General features: G+C 38.5%; 1 protein-coding gene across 3 annotated transcripts in view; it reads right to left on the bottom strand.

The window, feature by feature from the left end:
* The window catches only part of DIAPH3 (diaphanous related formin 3), a 474,831-nt gene that overhangs the window by 379,571 nt on the left and 71,522 nt on the right, over positions 1 to 23,738 (bottom strand). The window lies entirely within an intron of this gene.

Genomic DNA, 23,738 nt, shown 5'->3' with positions numbered 1-23,738 from the left:
AGGATACAAGTATTAATCTCTTGTCAAAACCATTAGAAATATTTTTTTTACCAGATTATTTGTCTGTTGCCTATGATGTTTGTTAAACAAGGGGTTTTAGCTTCCACAATTCTACGCCTTTGTTTTCTCTTACAGCTGCAAGGTTCCCATTTCTTGGAGTAAGCTGTGCTGTAGTCGGGGTGGAAGACACTAACATCCAGAGGCTGAGGGAAGAAGAGAGACAAAGTCCTGGCATCGGGCATTGAACCCTCATTCTACTCATCCCTTCTCTTCCAGGTAGAAGAGTCAAGAAATTGCCTCATTTGCTCAAGTTAGTTCAAATTGGGCTTCCATCACTGAACCAGCACAGGTTTGACTAACACGGTGATGTACTGTCCCAAATGAATTGCTATATTTGATACACTGTACGTTTTCTGCACGTACCAGAAAAAAGAAATCAGTACTATATAAATTATTTCCCATTCTCACCACCCATGTCAGTGTTCCTAAGTCTCCACATGTTTATACAAAGAAAATATCACTACATGCTTTAAGGAAAATGAAATCTAATTATTTCTTAATGCACAATAGCGAAAGCTTTTGAGATTTATGTATAATTGACAGTATTATTTAAATTACTCCTAAGAAGTATGGTAATAATACACTTAAAGTTCCCATTTGACAAATGTGTCATTTTCTTAACACACAATTGCACACAATTTTTGTCTTTTAAAATGTTCTATATTTTTATAGCAGAAGTGAGAGCAGCTTTACTTCCAGATACCGGGTTCAAAAGCTATGGATAGGATGGCTAATACTGAATTTTAGAAAATACTTATTTTTTACATGTTTGTTCTCATTTTAAAACCCAGATTCCTAATAGTTTTATTGCTACATAATTCTAACTTTCTTTCTTAAGATTTATTTATTTATTTTAGATAAAAGAGAGAGCACGACAGGGGGGTGGGGCAGAGGGAGAGGAAGAGAATCTCAAGTGACTCCCTGCTGAGTGAGGAACCCCACTCAGGGCTCCATCTCACAACCCCGAGATCATGACCTGAGCTGAAACCAAGAGTCGACGCTTAGGGGCGCCTGGGTGGCACAGCGGTTAAGCGTCTGCCTTCGGCTCAGGGCGTGATCCCAGCGTTATGGGATCGAGCCCCACATCAGGCTCCTCTGCTATGAGCCTGCTTCTTCCTCTCCCACTTCCCCTGCTTGTGTTCCCTCTCTCACTGGCTGTCTCTATCTCTGTCAAATAAATAAATAAAAATCTTTAAAAAAAAAAAAAAAAGAGTCGACGCTTAACTGACTGTCCACCCAGGTGCCCTTCTACCTTTCTTCTTAAAATTTAGATGAAGAGAAAAGAAATTGGACTACATAATAACCACTGAGTAACAACTACGTAAGACAAAATTTATATCAACATTGTGCTGCCCCAAATAATCTGTACTGAGATCATCTCATGCTTGGAGGAAAGAAGCAATCAGATATGCAGGCTCACCATACAAGTAAGTAAAAGAAGGATTCATGAAAGAACTCTGAATCTGAGGCAAAAATCAATCCATGAACCCGTCTCGAGAGCTCTAGGAAGTTTTAATAAGGCTCATATTCGATTTACCCATTTACCCAGTCGTCAATGAGGCTACTGGCAACTCATTCCCTGAGCTTTAGAAGGCACCCTCGAAGGTAGCAGCGAAGTCACGGAATCATCTGGTGCTGTTCGCAGCACCTATGAAGTGAGATCTTGAGAAAGCCTTCCAATACCCTCCTCCCAACAACAGCCATCCACAATTCCAGAAGCAGCATTTCCCTTTAGCCACCAGACCTCATGTACCCCAAGAGCGCACACTCCATACTCTTATCACCCCACACTGTTATCCATCCACAACAGCCCAATGGATGTATGAAAACAGGATGAAAAAAAATCAACCAGGCAATCTTAATTGCCAGCATCTCCTATGCTACACAGCTTTTGCTCCCCAGACTTGTGGAACTATTTCCTTCGGATCCACATGTTGCTTCTTCCTTTGGTGATTTGCCAGGCATGTGTTCCAACTTCTTACTTGATCTTCTGGTATCTGCTCCTCAGCAGAGCCTTAACCTCAGGGTCACTTGAATTGGTGCTATTTGCCCATTCGGGATTGTTCTCGCCTATTTGTAGTCAAAAGGAAGGGGATTATCAAGGTTCTAATTTATCTAGACCATCTTCCTTTTCGGTGTATTCTACTTGTCTCCTCTCAGGACAGTGTCCCTTGGAGCTCTAGGCTTCAGGAGCCGAGCCTCCGAGTTGACCATACGAGGGTTAACCATGGCCCCTAAGACACGCTAGTGCTTCTATCTGCAATTTGATGGGGGAGCCATAGAAGACTACATTTTTATTAAAGGGTTCTTTCACTAAACAGAATTTAGAAGCCATTATTCTTCAATAGTATTTGTTTCTATTTCCTAGCCTCAAATGGCCCTCAAGATAGCTTTCAGATATTTTTGCTCATGTTCCATCCCTTTAATACCTTTCAAAACCCATCAACTCTTTTTGAAACTATCCCTGTTTCTGCCTTACTCTTGACACATGACTTTGCCCTTCACCTCCCTGAAAATAGCAAAACTAAGCAGTATTGACTCCATTTTCCTCTTGTCAAGAAAATCAGTATTCTTCTAGCTTTACTCAGTCTCCCACACAGCAAAACCATGTGCTTCCTTATTCTTAAGACTGAACACTAAACCACCAGTCTAGTCCGAGCACCTCTTTTCCACAAACCCTTCAACCATACCTACCCTCACCTCCCTCAGTTCTGCTTCCCATCAGGCTACTATTTTTCTTTTCTATCACTCCCAACTGAACAGACAAACATGGTGTAATCTCACTATCCCCCTTCCTCACTACATCCACTTCTCCTAAGCCCTCCCAGATTTGGTTACCTGCCCCACCAACCCCTCCTAGAGTTTCTCTTACCGACGACCATCAGGGAACTAACTCCTCATCTCTAGGCCTCATCTCAGGACCCAGGAGACAATCTCCCTGAAGCCCAACTCTGTTCTACCTTCCCACATGAACCCTCCTCTCCCTAGACTACCCCATCTAATCTTTCTCGACTGCCCTACATCCTATCTAAAGATGCAGATCTAGCAGCAGCAGCTTCGCAAAATCCTCCACTTCGTTTCTCTTCTTTTCCCCACCTGATGGAGGCTTTCACCGTGTCTCTACTACTCCTCTCTTCTTGCTAACTTTACCCTTAAGTTTTCAACTATGTTTTTACACCAATAACATGAGAACTAATCTTTGGCATGCCATGACCAATTTCATGAATTTCAGAGAAAGATCCATACACCCTGGTGTTCTCTACAGCTAGGTGTTCTGTCAGATGTCACTTTTATATAAATCAACATTAAGATTTTCCTTGAAGTGGAGAATACCAGAAAACACTGGATGACAAATGCATTTTTCTCAAAGAGTAACTTACGCCACCTCCCGCAAGTCACAGTTACTAAGGGTCTCTCATAAGCCCAGAATAAAAGCAGTTGGAACATTATCAGGACAGTATTCAAATAAGAAATACCAGAAGTAAGACAGACACTTTAAAAATCACTAGAAAACACACCTATCATCAGTACATACTGCTAAATGCTTAACATGTATGCCACATGCCACACACATAGTAACAACGTGCAGAATTTCATTTACTCTCCACCATTTATTTAAGGTTGATAGTCTCAACTTCCTGTCTCAAGATTCAAAGAAAAGCAACCAAAACTGCTAACAACCATTATCTCTGGCAAAGAAATTATGGTTTTTATTTTCTTCTTTTTGGTTAGTGTGTTTTTTCTATAAGGAGTATATATTACTTAATGAAAACATTACTGAGTGAAAACACTAAGATAAAGACATCAAGTTTTCAACTAAATGGCTTTGAAAGCAGGGCTTGTACTAGAGGGACATTTCCTGATAAAAGCAGGAATCAAAGGATTTTAAAAAATGGAAAGTAACTTGGAGGTTATCAGATCTACTCCCCTAATTTTTAATATTAGAAAAAAAAAACAGTTTAGGTAGTAATTTCTAAGGCATAGAAAAATCACATGACATACTTCAAATATAAATAATACTTTTCATATATTTCAATATACCTCTTTCATAAATCAAGTCTCCAGGTCCTCTCTCTCTTTCATTTAGTGTGGTATTTACAACAGCCAGCATTGTCACACATAGGTAAAGGCTTAATAAATGCTATTTGGCAATAATCACAAACTGAACATTTAATTTATTTAGAGATTTATCCAGATGTTTCCAAAACTTAAGGTCTGCAAATAAAAGTGATTATGAAATGAGTGCCAATTTACTCCAAGAATATAAAATGAATCTGTGTGCTATTCCAAGTTACATTTAAAAGCTTTGCAAACAGCACACTATTAGCTCTGCTGATTTGTTTTTATTTTTGTAATTGAAATGTGGTCCATGTTATCAGGCCATCTGCACCGTGGCAAAATGACTTAGTAAACAAGACAAAAACGGTGTTCTGTTAGGAACAACATCAGATTTTGTTTCTGCTAAGAAAATATTACTCTAAAAAGACAATTTCTGGGACCAAGGCTGAAGACTCAGTGGAAGGAAGCCACAGCAGGAGCAGTCTGTTACCTTGCTTACGGTGCCAGCCAGGAGACAGATGAGAGTCCAGCGGCTCCCCCAGCCACTCCCCAAGACAGAGCAGAATGCATTCCCCACACGGTGCCGTGGGCGAGAATCCAGCACTTGACCAGACACTTACGGCCCACGTATCCCACGGTATTCTTCTGTTACACATTTGCCCTCTCAACTGTGAGCTCCGAGTGCTAAAGACCTTGTCTTATTCACATTAGCTTTCCCAAATTTCCTACGCACAGAATGGATTGCTGTAGCCTAAAAAAATCAAGGGGCAGGCACCAAAGTTCACTGTTCATGTCTCGCCACATCCAGAAGTAGGACATAATCTGATAGATGGTTGCCTTCCCTCTTCCCCAAGCTCTTCACCCAGTATCATTCTCTTCATTTTCAGTCCAAAAAAAACCTGTTTACCCTAAGAAATACACAAAAACACCAAAAACTAAAAGTGACCCACAATCCCACGGGTCCTTTCTAAGTATACAAGGAAATTGAAGTCCTTGCCTCAGTTTCTCCAAACATAGCCTAGGAGGACATTGAATGCTTTTGCAAGTTTGGGGAGAAGCCATCAAGAGTTTTCTTTCCAATGGGTAGAGAACACACAGACCACTGACTCACATATACCTCAATGTACTCACACACCAACTTTTTTTAAACACAAACTTGTTGTACCATCCACCTGCTTCTATATTTTTTTCTAATCAGCTAACTTTCCAAGTCATATCTAACGCACTCATTTTAAAGGCTGTATTATCCACCATTGCATGAATATGCTATAAATTCATCACTTTTCCAGTGATGGGTATTTTATTTAAGTTTCTTGGCATTTTACATAGTGCTGCAAGGACCCACTTCGTACATACATCTTTACACTTTCAACTTGTTATACAAATAGATTCAAAAGAGTGGGGTTGGTTAGATCACTAGGGTATACCAGTTTTTTACTTAAATAAACACTGCCAAATTATACTCTAATAAGGTTGCATTGCTATCTATTTCTACTCCCTCACCAAACACTACTGTCGGCAATACTGTTTAGCTTTTCTTTTTTGACAGATGAAAAATGTTGTCTATACCTATTTTAATTTACGTATTGAGATTGAATATCGTTTCAAACGGCTGTTCACCATTTATGTTTCTTCTTGGGTAAATTGCCTGTTCATATTAAGTGAAATTTTTCCTATTGGGTTATTCATCTTTTTCCTAATGATTTGTAGGTATTCTTTACCCAGTAGTGATATGTAGCAAATATTTTACTCCATTTTTTTTCGTTTCTTCTAAATTTTTAAATTTACTCCCTTTCTCTCCCCATCACCACCCATAGAGAAGGTTTTAGTTGTTATATTAACAAACGTACCCAATCTTTTTCCTCACAATTTCTGGAATTTAACTTAAAAATATTCACCTCAAGATTATTTTACCTCAAAATAGTCTACATTTCACATCACTTATCTGACATAGTAAGGAAGAGTGAATTCTTTTAACATAAAAGACAAGTATAGTACCACAAATTTCAATCTTAAAGTCCCTCCCCCTCCTCAGACTAGGAAATAGTGTTAAACAGAGCTGTGGGTCTTCACTATTTTCCCAACTAGTTCTGCAACTCCATTATCCCTACTGATCAGGTTTTCTCCAACACCTTCAGGACTGAGGGGAATGGGGAAGAAAGAGTTAAGATGGAGAAAACTGTTGTCATCAGGTATCACAGTTATACTCCAGTGCCATTGTCCTCTGGTTGTGGCTGATAAGCACCCCAGGAGGCAGCATTTGCATATGTGGGTTATTCAGAGACTCCCTTTCCTAAGACTTCTAAGTCTACCCTACATAGACTCTGTTGGGGTCATTGCAGGTGGTCCCCTTAGATAAAACTCTTAAGATATCTCGAACCCAGCTACCTTCTGAGAGGTCTACATAGCTGGTCGATGTTTTGGTGCAAGAAACTTGTTCCAACAGCAGGTCTACTTTTTCCTTCATGTTTTGCCACCACAGCAGCTCACACAGCCTCTTACCTTTCGAGTCCACCATTTGCAAATAGAGTCCGTTTCCAATCCTCATGTCCCCAGATTGAAAGGGATACGGTCTACTTCTGAGAGGTTCTCTCAAAGGGACACTCATTTGGTTTTATTCCCTCACAAAGAGTTGGTGGTAATGACATAGCACCCTGACACCACTCTCTCCAAAGAAAGCCTCTCCATCAATCTTCCATTTTTTAAAGTATTTGTGAACTTATTCTCATATAGCCTAGAACTGAATGACAAGTTAACAGTATCACGATTACTCTCACAATCTCTTCTCATGACCACAATGGTCTGGCACCTGCTATCTTCAGTTTCTGGACTTCCACCAAAACTCTGACACAACAGAAAAAGTCACATTAAACATTTCTGCTGTAGAAACTTTAGTTTCACTGTTTTAATGCCTTTTTAGGCTGCTTTGAAATCAAAACCACCTTAATACTTTAGCTGGTTCCTTGGGTTGGTAGGATTATTTTTTTCCTTCTTTATGTCTTATACTTTCTAAGTTTTCTACAACAACGCATCCTTTTTGAAATAAGAAAAAAAAATTAAAATTGCTGTTTTAAATATCTTCTTTTAGCGCATTCCTGTTAGTCACATTCTTAACTTAGATTTTGCTATTAATTTTAAATAAGCAATATACAAAAGTAATTACTTAAAGCCATTCATGTATTCATTTTTTATTATGCATTAAGATGGCATTTGAATTCTGATCATATCTTTCAAGAAAAGCATTCCTTCTCCAGAACTTTTAATGTAAAAAGTACCTGGAAATCATCTATCTTTTTTCACTGGAGAACAAAGCAATAAATAGTAAGAAATTCTTCCATATTGGTCGTAGACCATCTCATTAAGTGATACTTTATCTTTTTAAGTTGTATCTTTGATTTTAATAATTTTAAATTTGAACATCTGAATAAATGAATGACACTTGCAATGTTACTTGATTACTAAACAAGTTGATCTTAGAATTTCTAATCACTTTAGTCATTGAAACACTCTAGGTTCTAAGAAAACTCTCAAAAATACAGGGGGAAATATATAAAAATCATGACTGATGAAACTTAGATATGTATTGAGAAAAATAAAATGAAAACACCAGTTCTGGTCACATTCTATTCTAAATGAAATGAACCTCAGGGGAGATGTATTTTGCCAACTCTAACAGATCTGCAAAACAAGTTATAATTAACTTCAGATAAAGAAATGCAGAAAAATCAAAATTTATCAAATATGAGCCTATTAACATGTCTCAAGAGATCACACATGTGCACCAAGATCAAATATGACCTCAAGATAAAATGCACTTTGTTCCCATAAAAAAATATATATATATATGACCTTAGCAATTTCAGGGTACTCAAACAGGTCCTTTACCATAGGAGGAAGCAATCTGTTTGGCTACTAGCAGACATACCCAGAGACCCAAAGTTCTGCAGAGTTCCTCTGAGACATTCCAGGAAAAGAAGTACCAGGCACATTAACACAAATACCTGCTTTGTGCTGCATCGGGTATTCCCTGCCTTCATGGAGCTTCTAGTCTATCACCTTAATTCAGTGGATAACTACATGAAGTAGGAGGAGCATTAAGGTAGGAAAAGCACATAGTGCCATGGGTACACACCCCATTATCTTCACAACACATTAACCAACAAAACAAGTAATTAATTCTCGATCATTTGGCTTCTTATATAGACTAACCTACAAAGAGATGAGAAAACAATTTCCTCCTTAATGATATTTCTAAGTCATCGAAGTGGCATTTGCATTTTTATACAGTCTCTATTTGCTTAGATCGTATACCTGTTCACAAAATGCATGCTAAGTCTTACAATGTTGACTGATCAAGTTCGTGAGCCTTCAAGATCCGTCACACGTGGGCAATCACAAGTTCACCAAGATTGTCCTAAAGGGATCTATCTTGCCCAGGTGACACGTGACCTCGATATCCTTTTTCTCCAAGTATAACATATGAAGGCAGAGGGCATATAGTATCTTAGCCCAGCAGGCATAAAAGGTGGCAAAGTGGAGGGCATGAGAGCGAATTCAAATGAGTCTTCAAATGTGGCTAAATAGAGGATGAGCGCTAGTTGGTGGTACCATAGAGAAACCAGTAGAGGCAACAACAAGAAAGGGCTGATGCCGGCAAGAAGAAAATCAACATGAACTTCAGAGAACTGCAATGGTTACTGCAGGTGTATGTGTGCTCCCAGAACATTCCTGAATGGATAGGATTGAGTCAGTTAGAAAAAATAGAATGGGTAACTTAAAATTAAGAAGGCCTTTAAACTTGGGGAGAAGTATAATATTTAGAAGAAAACAGATAAAAAAAATTTAACATTTCTTTTATCTTAAAAAGGGCACCAAGCCCAGAAAATCTTATAGTTCTTAAAAACAGCAAGTCACCAAGTAATTTGTAGATTGTGTAAAAGTATTTGAGAAGATAGAGGACATATTTATCAGTTTGTATCATCAAACTGGCATAGCTAAAATGTGTTCATAACAAAAGAGAAACCAAACATTTGTGAAAGAGACAAAATTCTCAAATGAAATCCTTCCCATCTTAGTAATTCATGTCACACACTTGAGATAAAATGTTAATACATTAGTTTATACATAAAATGAATATACCAAATATGAAGTACTAGTACAGTAGACACACTTATAATAAGCCAATATTTACTGGTATATATAATCAACTTTTTAAAAAATTGATGGGGTAAGTGACCAAGAATTTTTAGAGACTGTTAACCTAAAATACAGGTGTTAAAAGCCAGAAGCTTCAGTTATCCATCTAGATATATCATGGAGAAAAAACCTGTATGAATGAAGCCAAAAGTAGTAAAATGGAGCTAGCCAACGTAGAAAGACTGAGTCCCTTGGTCATTTGAGAACCTTGATCTAGGCCTGTCTGAAGCCAATATACTGAAGCTATACTAGCCCCATATAAAGCCAATAGCTTCTTAGATGCATGAGTCAATATGTTCCTGTTTTTCTTTAAGTCCTTTTGAGCTGAGACCATTATTCTAAACAGAGGGTAGAACAATTAACTCGGAGAAAAATAAAACTATGGAAATTTTTATGACCCCACTGGAGAAAGGGAAGAAAAATAATCAACCGAAGTGTAGCTTCCTTAAGGTACTAGACGTAGATCTCCAGTATGAAGCCCTCTACTATTCTGTAACTTACAAGGCAGGTGCGCAGAGCATGCCGTAACCACACATAGCAACTACACATACTTACTCCTATGCACTGAATTCTGTGACTACCCAGAGTCGATTTTTTGTACCCCAAATTGTTAATGAGCTGTGATATCTGTCCTAGTTGTATAGCAGAATGAAAGATAAGTTGGTTCTGTAATAAATTACTTTAATGCTTAGAAAAGACAAGATTAGGATGAGTGCTTTAAACAAAAAAAACAACTTGTTTTCCAATTAGGTAGGGGCAAGATGACTGACAAGATCATACTGTAAAAAATCAGACAAACCTAAGTTTGAACTTAGACTGCTTTACTAATGATGTACTCTATGTTGGCTAATTGAATTTAAATTTTTAAAAAAAAGGATACATTCTCGGTCCAATTAAAACACACAGGGGGACACAGATGATGCTTCCTGGCTATGCTTTATGTGGGGGAAAAACCGAAGTAGGAGCAACTCCTATTCAAAGAAAAGAACTTGGCCCTATATCCAAAGATTGACATGTGAATATACACATTCATTTTTTAAGTAGAAACAAAAATAATTTTTATGATGCCTGGTTTTAATAATTTATTCCACTTTATTCCATTATGAATCCAATGTAAGAATGCTTCAGCTGCAGCATACATTTACCCAGTGCCATTTGACACGTTCAACTTTGATGACTTGAACTTATGTGATCATCGCCCTACTTCCTGTCCCATATGTTCCAACACAAACACTCCTAAAATTTTAATATTTAGTAAGTCATGTCTTAGAATGAATTTCCTCAACTCACAAAGCTAAAATAACAAAGCGGGATTCTGAACTCAAAAAAACATAGTCTGCCATGACAAGTACAAGAAGCTTTTACAAAATATTATAGAACACAAAGTTAATAATTCATACCTTCTGGAAAAGATAGAATGTAGTTTTTGTTCCTATTTCTAGTCATTAATATTACTATACTTCAAATAATATTTCAGCAATTTTCTTAGTATTTAAAAACAGTATCTAAATACAGTTACGATTTTTGTAATTTATTTTACTACTGTATATATAATAAAGTCCTAACGTCCATAACATTTTACAATGTGTTACAGAAATTGATGAGTTTAATTACTTAATGTGCATGGATCAATCTGAAATAAATTGAAAATGAACACACCGTACACTCTACTTAATCTTGTTAGTCTTGTTTCAGAATTCACTTTCTAATTTGCAACCCAGTAGGCTATATTTTAAAATAGATTTCTTCTACGTTTCAGCACAGTTTAAAGCCAAAGCAACTATAGGGAGGTGGAGTTCTAGTAGTCACAAAGTCTGACCTCAAGGGAAAGAAAGGTCCCAGGCTTTCATTCTCTAAGCCAATTTCCCTTGGCTGGTTATACTTTTTTCCCCTCTTAAAAATGGGGAGGAGATATTCTACTTCTCTGCCTATAAAATAATTTTTAAATGAATTACAGGCACAGGCAGTAGACAAATTTGTAGAAAAATGAAATAACAAAGGAAATAATCATTCAAAGTCACTTCTGGTTGGTTAAGGATGGCACAGAATTATATAGTTAAGAGGAGGGATACGTTTTCATTAGTAATACATTTTCGAAGTAACACAGGTATCTGCAAAAGGGGCCACACAATACCTTTCACATTACTGAACCATTTTAAAATCCAAGGTGAAATAAACCCTCAGATGCCTATGAACTCCATTTACATGGAGTACATCACTGTAATTTTTAAAAATGCATTCATATTCAAATCTGAGAAACAGGATTCTGAGCTCATCAGGCCTGCTTAATTGCACCAACATCTGCAATCAATTTAAATTCTTTAAGATGGTCTTTCACAGTGCTTGAAGTGATTTCATGCTGTGATAGATTTAACACACTCACTAATTTATAGACACACACAAGCAGATGAGACCTATTTTTCCAGGGGTGGGGTAAAGTACTGAAGGGCAGTCTGAATTTTCAACTGTCAATGGGATATAAAAAACGATGCATAACTTATTGAAATTATATGAGAAGATGATAGCACTGCATAAACATAATAGAGAAATTAAAACTAAAACTAGTGTTTTACCTAAATCTATTTGTAGGTCATGGACCAGTAAGAGGTTTGATGAAAGTTTACGGGTGGAACAAACAGCAAAACCCAGAGCTATCAGTTAAAGTCACACAGAGAAATGTCATTCCTTAATAGATGATGATATTCCACCCTGAGTCAAGGAGAGTGGGGACAAGCAGGAAGAAGAAATGCTGATAATCCAGAATTGTTTTTTAACCAAAGGCATACATTGGCATCACATCAAAAATGTGAAACTCACAATCGGAAAACTAGAGGATCTGGGCAGATGGCAGCGGCAGTACAGTTTCTGAAACTCACTGGATTCCCACAGAAGAAAAACAACTAAAGGGCAAAACCACAAACCTGACAATCCCGAGCAACAACTTATCTCTGTGATCCTCAAAATACAAGAAGACAAACCACCAATGGCCACAAAATCTATACAATATCAACTTCTGTGTGGGGAGAAACAGAGGAGGCAAAAAGATGCCAGGTGAACATGAAAATACCAGAAACCTGAAAGAGCCCAGAGGTCGTCCTTAGAAGCCTCAGTAGGTTAATTTGAGGACAGCAGCTAAAACTAGGTGGAGTCTGGCCCACTCCAATTGTGGGTGAGCACCAATGGCGAAAACCATCTATGGAGACCGGAGCGGCCTGGGTCCCATGAGCTCCCAGCGCTGAGCTGCATGGGCTCCCTTGCAGGAGAGCACCCCACAATGAAAGAAAGTGCTCACGATGAAATCAAAGTTGAGCAGAACATTCCTGCAGAAGATGAACAGTCGCCACCAAAACAAAACCATGAACATGGCAAAGTAACTTACAATTTCAAAATGTGCAGAGACACTAAGACAATCTATAAGACATGGGGGGAAAAAATGAACACAGAATTCAAAAACCTCAGAAATGAGGTGAGAGAACTTGGAGCAGGGGGTGGAGAGGAACTAAAAGAAAATCACTTCAGAAGTAAAAACTAAACTAGAAGGAATAAGAACAAAAATATAGAAAATAAGAAGGATTTGGGACAAAGTGCATACTGAGGATACACAAAAATCTAACATGCAGATAACAGGATCTCTGAAGAAGAACCCGAAGCAAGACAACAAAACACTTTCATGAAATTTAAGAAAAAAATTTAAAACGAAAGTACATAATGAAAATATACTGTTTATCAGATAATCCCAACTCAGACATCTAGATAAAAAGAGCCAGTAACCTATAAGGGATAAAAATTAGTTACCAGCAGGACTTTTGACCGGAATATTGTCATGCTTTATGCCAGAAGAAAAAGATATATTTAAGATCCTTAAAAAACCATGTGAGCCCAAGATTTTATATCCAATAAAACTGACTAAACGATAGAAGGCATATACAGTCATCAGTACGCAATACTCAGGAAGTGCGATTCCCAAGAGCCCTGCAGAGGAATCCACTGCAGAACAAGCTTCAGCCGAACAAACGTCTAGAGAAACTTCAGCTTAAGGACAGGTGGTGAGCCTTCAAATATAGTTACTCAGAAATAAAGAGAACAGGGGGGCTAAATTCAGTTACTCATAGAAGGAAAGGCTACAGGAAGACTAGAAAGAACTGTGAAATATAACAGCTCTATGCTCAATGTAGAGACAGTCTAACGACAGCAGGTGGAGACCGCATAGGCCAAAGACCACTTTTTTGAATATATCCACACCATGTTTTTCTTTTGTTCTCTCTCCACTGAAGAGGCCCGGAAACAGTGATTAATCCACCAATAAGCATCCTTATGCCCAAACTGTTCTTGAAATACCATCTCCCACTGAAGGAAAGGATGGATTCCAGGCATAGTGTGAGAGAAGAACTTTGATCATCATATCTTACCAGATAGGAACGAAACAATCCGAAACTCCTAGGGTCACGCCAAAATGATAAGGAGCCAACTGGTCAAAGATGGGACAATTTGAGCTTCACTAAGAATAGTAATTATAATGCATTAATCATAATCATATCTTAATATTAAAAATAATTGGTTACCTTCAGAGGTTGATAGGAAACCAATTCAGTATAGTGAAAACTGGCAAAGGAAAAGAATCTAGCATTTAACCTAAATTTCCTATATCATGAAGTAGTCAGTAATTGAGAGGAAATATCTCCTTGCGAGTGTATTTCAAATAAGAATATGCAGTGGGAAGAAGGCAGTCTCTTCAACAAATGGTGTTGGGGAATCTGGCTTACCCCAGATACAAAGATACATTCAAAATGGATTAATGACCTAAATGTGAGACCCGAAACTATAAAAATCCTAGAACAGAGCACAGACAGTAATTTCTCTGACGTCAGACATAGCAACTTTTTTTTCCTAGATAGATCTCCTGAGGCAAGGCAAACAAAAGCAAAAATAAACTATTGGGACTACATCAAAATAAAAAGCTTCTGCACAGCAAAGGAAACGATCAACAAAACAAAGGCAAACTCTACCTGATAAAGGGTTAGTATCCAAAAGAGAACTTATACAACACCCCCAAAACAAATAATCCCATTAAAAAATGGGCAGATGACACGAACAGACATTTCTCCAGAGAAGACATACAGACACATGAGAATACGCTCAACATCACTCATCATCAGGGAAATGCAAATCGAAACTACAATGAGGTATCACCTTACACCTGTCAGAATGGCTAAAATCAAAAACACAAGAAACAAGTGGTGGCAAGAATGTAGAGAAACAGGACCCCGTGTGCATTGTTGGTGGTAGCGCACTCTGGTGCAGCCACTGTGGAAAACACTATGGAGGTTCCTCTAAAAGTTAAAATGGAGCTACCCTACCATCCGTAATCACACTACTGGGTATTTACCCCAAAAATACACAAACACTGATTCAAAGGGATACAGACACCCCTATGTTTATAGCAACAGTACTTACAACAGCCAAATTATGGATGAAGCCCCAGTGTCCATCGATAGATGAATGGATAAAGAAGAGCTAGTGTGTATATATATATAGAGAGAGAGAGAGAGAGCGCGCGCACGCGCGCACGCAATATTAATCAGCCATAGAAAAGAATTACATCTGAGTATAATACTAAGTGAAACAAGTCAGAAAAAAAGACAAATACCATATAATTTCACTCATATGTAGAATTTTAAAAACAACACAAATGAGCAAAGAAAAAAGACAAACCAAGAAACACTCTTAACTATAGAGAACAAACTGATGGTTACCAGAGAAGAGATTGGTGGGGGGGTGGATGAAATAGGTGATGGGGACTAAGGAGTGCACTTGTGATGAGCACCAGGTGTTGTACAGAAGTGCTGAATCACTGTATTTTACACCTGAAATTAATATAACATTATATATTAACTATATCAGAATTAAAATAAACCTAAAACTAAAAAAAAAATATTCCAACTAATAAATAGAAATAAAATTATAGCATTTTAATTGTAAACCAGACATGAAGAACCTCCTGAAAACAAAACATAATACTGCCTATGGTCTTGCCAGAGGGATCAAATCTGAGTCTGATCAAGCTTCCAAATCTAGCTGCCATTCTGCAGGAAATGAAACATAAGAAACAGGATTATGCAATCAGAAAAATCCAGACTCTCCTGGATAAAATAAAGAAATTGATGGGATCGTGAAGATTAAAAAGAAAAAAAATTTTAAAGACATTCCAAATTTTTAAACAGAATCATGAATAAATTATGGTGTCTGGTGATATACTTTTGGGTAATAAAACTATAAAGAAACTCAAGGAAGTGACTCCTATAAAAGTCAAGGTAGTGATTAGGAGTTCAAAAAAAAAAACAAAAAACAAAAGGGGGGAAGCGGTGGTTTCAGATGGACAGGGTAGATGAAGGGCTTTCTAGGGTGGCTAGCAAGGTTCCATTTATTGACATGGGTGGTGTTTCCCTTATGATAATTCATTAAGTTACATATTTGGTTTTAGTGTTTTCTAAAACTGTTCCAATTTATAATCAAAAGGTTTAAAAAAAAAAAAAAAAAAGGCCTGGTTTCTAGTTCTAGCTGCAGAACATGGGGATGTCACTCCCTAGGCCTTCACTCATTCTCAAAATGTAGAGGTACCCTAAGATATATTCCAGACCTACTGTAAATAAACGACAAAAAGGTCTACTAAATGAGTATAATGAAACCATTCTTTACAAAAACCATGCCAGAAAATGACTTAACTCATGGAGAGTGATAGCACAGCTTTCCCAAGGCGGGGGGGGGGAGATTCACACAAAAAAATAAATAAAATTTAGCGTAACTATACAAGAAACAGTCAAAACTTAAGGTCGTCTAAATTTACTTTTGGACTATTTTTTCACATTTTGATGAAGCCCAAGGATAGAGTTCCCAGCTTACCTGGTCTATCCCTGGAAGGCTTTCTGATATTGAAAGGATTTGAAATAGTTCTGTATTACATTAAAGGTAAGAAGATTTACCAACCCTATTTTCTTCGAAGTGGGGGGAAACCATTATTCCACACCAGTTAGGAAATGGTAATAAGTCAGGGAGGCATGAAATTAGAAATTAATGCTTTTTGTACATCAAGATGATTACCCTATGAAGGATTTAAGTATGAACAGAACGTATTCTACTTAGGAATAATTAAGAACTGAAAGGCCGTGTCTTAGGCCCAAAGTAAATAAGGAGGGTTTTAAGTTTACAGCCACCAACTAGGAAGACAAATCAGTCCAATGAAGCTTTTAAACCAGGCATACTCTTTTCCTCCTTACAAATACCGATCAGGCATCCCTGCCCAAAACAGACCAGGTTCTTCCACCTGTTAGAGACAGAATCAGAAGAGAAGGTGAAGTGGCCAAACATCAGGATGTCTTAGTAGCTACAGTATACCACTTGAACACCCAGTTTGACCTAATGCTGAATTCTATCAACCCCTCATCTTTCGTTGAATTAATGTTACACTAGAAGATATCTAGTGATGAAGCTCATCCCGTACAGCCCAGTAGAGTTTTCATCCCTGATTATACACGAGAATCACCAGGAGAGCTTCACAAACTATAGGTGCCTGGGTCCTGCCTGCAGGAATTCTGACTTGTTAAACAGTAGGGCACAGACACGGATTTTTTTTTTTTTTTTAAGTTCTCCAGAAGATTCTAATGGGTATCAAGGTTGAGAGCCATCGTTGCTGTCCATTCTCTTTCCCCCCTCATTTCATGAATTACCTTTCCCCTTCGCTCACTGAAAGGCAACTACAGATACGTAGCATTTTTTTCACTTTCAAATATTCCTTCGGAACTGTTTCTTCTATCAAACGGTTCATTCCATAGGGCTATTTGCTCATCACTTTCATCTCCATCAAATCACATGCCTCTTTTTTTCTGGCACTTTCAAAGTTTTTACTATTTTTGCAGTTATTGGTCATGATAAGTTTAATTACATTTGCAAAATCTAAAAAGCACAAGCAGAGCAAATTATCTCAGACCAAGAAACAACTCAGTGAAAAAGATAAAAGCAACCTCAGATGATCTCCAATGCCACAATTGGTATAAGCATCAGGGACCACATCAGGTTCTAAAATTCTAGATTTTACCAAGAAACATTTTTCCGTATCTGGTGAATCTTTCTAAAGAAACATTTTTCTGTATCTGGTGAATCTTTTTAAAAATTGCTTTAAGAGGGGCGCTGGGGTGGCTCAGTCATTAAGCGTCTGCCTTCAGCTCAGGGCATGATCCTGGCATTCTGGGATCAAGCCCCGCATCAGGCTTCTCCGCTGGAAGCCTGCTTCTTCCTCTCCCACTACCCCCGCTTGTGTTCCCTCTCTCGCTGGCTGTCTCTCTGTCAAATAAATAAATAAAATCTTAAAAAAAAAAATTGCTTTAAGAAAAGGCGTCTTTAAGGTGTTTTTGTTTTTTGGGGTTTTTTTAGGATTTTATTTGAGAGAGAGTGAGAGCATGCACCTGCCAGCAGAGGAAGTGTGGGTGGGGGCGCAGATGGAAAAGCAGGCTCCCCGCTGAGCAGGGAGCCCCATCCAGGGCTCAGTCCCAGGACGCTGAGACCATGACCTGAGCCAAAGGCAGATGCTTACCTCACTGAGCCACCCAGGTGCTCCTAAGGTTTTTAAAAGACCAAAAAATATACAATTCTAACTTGAACCCAATATAATTTCTTACTAGAAAAAAAAAATGATGAAAAGATGCCTGGTTTCTTCATTATCATCTCCGGCCTAAGCAAGAACACAGTGCAGTCATAGCGGGAGCATATTACCCGCCACTGTGCTGCCCAGAAAGAACTCATAATGAAGCCAGATGAATTTGAGCTCTTGGAAGATCATTTTAATTGTACATAAATAAAACCTGTCCTATACAGGCAGAAATGGAAATTAAAGTGCCAGTTAGATTATTAAGAAATACTCCTAACAAGAAATTGGTTCATTGCCCTGGGGCTCTGATATTTCCTCCGAGTCAGCAAGCAAGACCTGGAGACAAACAGACAAAATATTGTAAGCAAGGGCATTGTTGATAAATAGGTAAGCATCTAGTACCGAGTACCAGCCACAAATTTTTACTAAGCTTTAATGTTACAAGTGTGCCCAGATCAAATCCCTAACCTGAAATAGAAGGCAAAAAATAATCCATGTTAACTTTACCTAGCAAGAATGTATAAAACTGTCTGGTTCACCTAAGTTTCCAGAGGCTAAAATAGAAACCTTTAAGTAATAACAAGGATGAAAAGTGAGAGAAAACAAAAAGAACTTGATTTACCAGCAACTGACAATGTTTTCCAAAATTAACATATGAAAATGAACCCCCTCCCAAAAGACAGACTGAAAGGTATGAAAATGCCCCCACCATTAATGGAATTTTAATAAATCAGAGCTAAAAGAAATGGATTCCAGGTTTTCTACCTAGGGAAAAATACACAAATCTGAACATCACTAGTATTTTCCCAAAACAATTCTTTCTTGATCAGGATATGCCTAGAGGGGCTACACTGGACAAAACCACCTCCTCCATGCTTGAACATCACGCCTTACTGGGCTAGGGCAAGAGGTACCGGTAACACCTTTCCAAATACACTGTACATACACATGTACACACACACACACACACACACACACACACACACGAGAACCTACAATCCTACATTTACAAACTCCAAGTAGATTCATTTTATCACATTGTTTAAAAAACTTGTCAGTCTTTCTACATGCCTTTTAAAGTTATGTTCTGTAATATCTGGTATTTATTCTTATTAAAGAAGTCTAAGCAAGAACTACAGAAATAATTAAGGGTCAAAGAAGTATAGTCCAACACTAAGCAAACTCTTCCAAGAGATGCCTCAGAGAAGCCTTGCAGTCAGTTGTGTGTGGTCTCGAACGACTAAGAGAAAAGCTGAAAACAAAGTCCAAGGAGGCTAGCAGACTTCTGGGAGCAAAAAGATTAATTCTGCTTCTTTCCCCTTTTTTGGGGGGGAGGGGGGCGGGCACCAAAAAAGAAAAAACTATTAACAGGAAATAAAAGATGGAGGTTCTAACGAAGCTGAGAAATGTGAAATTAGGCCTTACTGGTTATCAGCCCCCCTAAAACTCAGCTCTTTACTTGCACAGGTGTGATACAGCTCCTGGGGACATACAGATGGAGGGAGGGACAGAGGAAGGTCAGGGAGCAGGGAGCCTACAGGAATTTTTTTTATTCCAAGCTAATGCGTTCAGAAGGAACTAGAAGTATACATTTTGAAGAGAAATTTCTCGAGCCTTTTATCCACACCTAATGGTGCACCCAAAAGACAAGACTACACGCTGACAGGTAGCAGTCCAGCTGTCATCTGTAGAGAAGTAAACTGTCAGGGCTGTCTCATCATCTGGTATTTAAGACTAAGTTGAGGAGGGACACCTGGGTGGCTCAGATGGCGAAGCATCTGCCTTCTGCTCAGGTCATGATCCCAGGGTCCTGAGATGGAGTGTGGCATGGCGCTCCCTGCTCAGCGGGGAGCCTGCTTCTCCCCCACCCCGGCCGCCTGCCGCTCCCTCGCTTGTGCTCGCTTGCGCTCTTTCTGTGTCAAATAAATAAAAATCTTTAAAAATAAATAAATTTATATATATAAAAGTTGGGTGGGGGAGTCAACTTCAAAAGCACCAATAAGCAAATGCTCAAGTCCACTACTTGCTTCCTGGAGGCAAAGGTGTTACATTCCACCCCCTCCCTCCCTCTCACTCCCCTGAGCTGCTCTTTCCTTAGGGGGATTTGCATTCATTTCCGGGGCTGTGGGTGTTGACCTCTCAGGATTCCTCCAGGTTTGTATTGCCACGGATTACCCTGAAAAAGCCAAAAACTGAAAACAGTACTTAGAAGATTCTTTCTTGGGGCGCCTGGGTGGCACAGCGGTTAAGCAGCTGCCTTTGGCTCAGGGCCTGATCCTGGCATTATGGGATCGAGCCCCACATCAGGCTCTTCCGCTATGAACCTGCTTCTTCCTCTCCCATTCCCCCTGCTTGTGTTCCCTCTCTCGCTGGCTGTCTCTATATCTGTCAAATAAATAAATAAAATCTTGAAAAAAAAAAAAAAAAAGAAGATTCTTTCTTAACAGATGGCACAAGTAGAGTGAATTTTTTATTTTTACGATTTCTTTGTGATGGGGGTAGAGGAAGGGAGGTATCTTATTGACCTAAATCCTTCTCTCTGCAGGTATCCTTTTTAACACATTTTTTTCAGTTGTTTTTAAAGTAACCCAGGGCTTCCTGAGACTTTCTCTTTGCCCAGACATCATATACCCAGAGCCAGTTCACCCTGAATACAACTCAACACAGACATCAACACGGGTATCACAGACACAGGGTAGGATACACCAGCACCAAGAAAAGAAAGATTTGGTAAAGGCAGCACGTCAATTAGGATTTATCTCCAAAGCCTAGTTTGTCTCCTCAAAGCACAAGAGTCCTGACAACAAAATCATCATTTAACATTATCTGCAGGAGTACTTTAAGAATTTTAAGGGGAGAAATAACTAAACCACAATGAAGAATGAGAACAACACTCAAAGCCTAGGTAAGCATGACTAAATACATTTACGGGTCAGATTTTATTAAATTATAGTTCCCTTCCATTTAGAAAATAAGCAAAATTTTTATGCAATTTGTGGCTTTAGAGTTCCTCTGTGTTCAGTTTCAGAATTTTCTTCTTACATTTTTTTGGCAACTATGGATTCTCTTCCATTTGGACAATCCTGTTACAACTTCATTTCAAGGTCCTTACCCCTTACTGCAGAATACTTACCATCCACCTAGTAATCAAGTAAAAGTCAAGGCTATTCATTCTTTCTGAAAGAAGTTTTCTTCAATAAACCTGCTACTGAACATCTGAGGCAAGTCATCTGCCAAGGAATGGCCACTTGGCCTTGTAGTACCCACTCTCACGTATGCTGAGTATACTTGATGAGGGGAGTAATTTCCAAAGTGAATTAGAGATAGAGAGGCTGCATAAGCAAAAGGCTATCGGGACGGTCCAGCCAGACGTGCACGACAGCAAAGCAAAATCCCAACTTCAAGTAGTTTAAATAAGAACATGATGGAAGAATCTGGAGGCAGGATTGTACAAGGTCAGAGCAGCAGCTCTGAAGTCACATGCCGAGCATCCTACACCCTTTCACAACCATGTCAAGTAACAGGAAAAATAGTGGCTTTCTGCTCTGAATCTTTTTATGAGGGAGGGAAGCCTTCCTTGGAAGCCCACAGCAGACGGTACCGGCCAGACCTGGATCACATACCCAGGCCGTAGGAAGTTGGAAAAATGCAATTCTGGCATTTTCAGCCTCTAAAATAGGCTCTTTACTTTAAAAAAAAAAAAAAAAGTTAATAATCTTTTCTAACTGAAAAAATTCAGCGTTACTATTTGCCTACCTAAACAAAATTAAAGTCTGAGAAATAACCTAGCTTGATTGAGGATTTGTTTCACCCCCTGCTATTCCAAAAACCAAGCTTAGCTACTTTAGGGCTGGTCTGAGGCTTACTATTTCTAAAGCATTTTCAAATTATCAACTGTAGACATCAGTGCTATTTTCAAAAATATTAATGCTTCCCCACAAAAATAATCTCAAAGCAAAGTCTAAGGCTAAATTTGTAACAAAAGTTTATCTGACACAAACACCCCCATGCTCCCTAGAACAGGCCATCTATGAATTTCCTCAGAGCAGCCTTTCTGGTACTCATTAACCTCAATACACTGGTATGACAAAGTCAGTATCTGAGAGTTAATGTGTTTCTACTTCCAGAGCAAAAATAGATGACTGGTCAGCTTGAACTTTCTACAATGTTAACCATCTGCCACATTATTCAGCACCCTCCTAAGAAAAGCCATGATCCTCCACACACTAATTAAATGAGTGAATGTTTTAATCATACTTTAGATAACTAATCTATTTCAATCCTGATAATCTAATTATCTAATTTTAGTAAATAGATTCCAACCTCAGTCCAAAACGATTAGAGGATTAAAGTTTAAAATCAGTGAATGCAAACTGAAAGAGATCCACTCTAATGAAGTTCAAAGCAGTTTGTTCTATTTAAAAGTCTGTTTATTATCTGAAATTCAAGAATTAAAATGCACAATTATGCCAACATTTTCTAAACCAGTTCTAACTAATGCAGTATCTCTTGTAATCTTATTAAGTGAATTCATGCTCATTGGATTTAAAATTCCCTAACAGGGGAGTCATCCCTGAATACTCCATGCAAAGGTTACCTCAGAGGGAGGGGGTGGGGAGACAGGTAAAATAGATAAAGGGAATTAAGAGCACACTTATCTGTGATGAACACTGAGTAATGCTGAGAATTAGTGAATCCTATTGTACATGTGAAACTAACGTAACACTGCATGTTAACTATACTTCAATAAAAAAGGAAAACAAATGTACCATCTCCATTCCCATGTTTTTTCCCCATCACATTTCACATATGTTTGTTACATGTGTCCTACATCGCTCCATAAGACACAATGATTGACTGTCTTGGTGCTCCAACTCCGTTGCCTATAACATTGCCTGATATACAGACACTTAATAAATGTGATGTAGACTCACTAATGGTCAATTTGTATTTTTAAAAATATAAGTCAATGTCCATCAGTAATTATGGTATAATGATTTCAACAGCAAGAACAAACCAACCACAAAGAAATAATAAGAAACTAGCAATTGCTAACAACCACCACTGCTACCCCAAGAGGCAGCCACCAGTTATAAAATCTGTTATGTTCCACTCATGGAATAAACAATTAAATTCTTTCTTTTTTTAAATACTTATTTGAGAGAGAGATAGAGCACAAACTGGGGGGGAGGGGGTGGATGCACAGAGGGAAGAAGCAGCAGGCTCCCCACTGAGCAGGGAGCCCATGGCGCTTGATCCCAAGACCCCGGGATCATGACCTGAGCCGAAGGCAGACACTTAACCAACTGAGCCACCCAGGCGCCCCATGAACAATTAAATTGTAACAATAAGCCTATGCTACAGATATTAGTCCCATCTTATGGATGGGACATTGAGAATCAGGTAAAATAAGATGCCCAATATCAAAGGGATGATAAGTCGATCCACAACACAAGTGCTCTGACCCTAAGTTCCTAACGCTCACATGTGATATCCAGGTAGCATTAAGGGGCAAAAAGCAATAGCAGGATACAATGCCCACCTACATGAGGAGCCAGGAAAAGTACAGCACTCGGTGATTTCTACAACTCAACATCAAGCTGCCGAACACAAGGCGCGTTTAAAAATTAAACATCATTTGAGTCTGTCTTCCAAAAGGAAAGCCTCCAAGTCACTGACTGGTCTAGTAGATAAATGGAGCTTAAGTGTAAGTAACTTATATTCTCGTAACCTGGCCTTTAGTTAAAGTATCCAGTGAAAACTGCAGTGTGTTATTTTTCTC

The sequence above is a fragment of the Ursus arctos genome, unplaced genomic scaffold (genome assembly GCF_023065955.2).
Source record: "Ursus arctos isolate Adak ecotype North America unplaced genomic scaffold, UrsArc2.0 scaffold_10, whole genome shotgun sequence".
NCBI classification, from domain to species: Eukaryota; Metazoa; Chordata; class Mammalia; order Carnivora; family Ursidae; genus Ursus; species Ursus arctos.
The sequence above is the reverse complement of the archived record's forward strand: the minus strand, read 5'-3'. Positions and strand labels throughout refer to the sequence as shown.